A 1,442-nucleotide genomic window follows, 5' to 3' on the forward strand; every position below is an offset into this window, starting at 1 on the left:
ATTTATTTCTGCATCAACATGTAGACTCTAGTAGAACAAGAATTAATTTCTACATCGACATTTAGACTCTGATAGAATATTAGTTTTTAAAGCAATCTAAATAAAAACTTCAACATTGAATTCACCATCCTTCTCAGTAATCAATATACTAAGTAGAACACTCGATCTTTTATGAACCAAAAGGCCTCAGTAACCTACTTCCCTTATCAACAAAGGGTGTTCTCTGTAAGCCATACCTTCTAATTTCTTGAATTAAACATTGTTCAACTATCGACTTTATCAGCTACCAGGAAACATTGAAAATTTTGAGTGCGCCGATAAATTTCCTGTCTGAATTATTTCCAGGAACTCGTAAATTCTGAATGGACTCGACGGACGACGCACCCACCGCCCAACGAAAGCAGTAAAATACTAATTGCATAATACGGCGTGCAACAGTGTACTGGAAGCCGGCCAGACGTTATGAAACGAGTCTTAAGTCGCACGGAAAATATTTGAACCGGAGAATTGAACGGTGCATCCGACGCGCTCTATTCCCAGTGTGCGAAAGGTCTAAAAATACAACCGACACTGACTAACCAAGAAAATTAAGGCGCTGTTACTCCGGAGATAGCGTTCTGGACCACTGCCAAATATCATAAATACCATGGGGCAGGTCGTCGCGAAAGACAGTTCAATCGTGGAATTTGTAAATATCGTTTCCAATCACGGTTTGGGGATTCCCCTGAACAATGTCATGCATTAAGGGTGGACACTACCAGGACCGCTAGTGGCTCATGAAGCCCCATGCCTGGAGAGATCAATTGGACTCTACACTACGAGTCTTTACGCAAAATAAAATCTTTGCAAACGTATCCACAAAAATTGAACCCAGATAGGAATTTATTAGTTTGTCTGGAAAGTCCATGCCGATTTTTGGTAGGTGGTACACGTCTGTTTATAGTGGAATGGTTGAAAACAATTAACATGGGTGCATCCCTTAAAAGGTGGAAAGGTCGTGGAACAAAATGCTACTTATATAATTCAATAAATATATATACATGTCGAATTGAGTAACCTCCTCCTTTTCGAAGTCGGTTAAACATTCAAATGTGCCTTTGAATTTTTCTTAAAAATTGGCACGAACTTTCTGAACAACCCAATATTTTATTCTGCAAATATTATAATATAAACTTTACTTTCAATATTCTTTACATTATTACATACTCTGTGCATCTTGTAGCTTATTTCATATTAAAGTTTTCTATAAATACACAAAAATCCACAGTCTACTGATCTCTGTTTGAGTTATTCGTGAGGAAAGTGGTACACAAAATGGCGTGTATATCGAGGGAATTCCGAGGGTTGAAGCACTATCCTTCAACATAACTTTCGATCAAATTCTTCGTAAATTATATTAGATTGCAATGCATACAACCTATTTTAGTTTGTCAACTCATATT

Source organism: Hylaeus volcanicus, chromosome 7 (assembly GCF_026283585.1).
Source record: "Hylaeus volcanicus isolate JK05 chromosome 7, UHH_iyHylVolc1.0_haploid, whole genome shotgun sequence".
In the NCBI taxonomy this organism is placed as follows: Eukaryota; Metazoa; Arthropoda; class Insecta; order Hymenoptera; family Colletidae; genus Hylaeus; species Hylaeus volcanicus.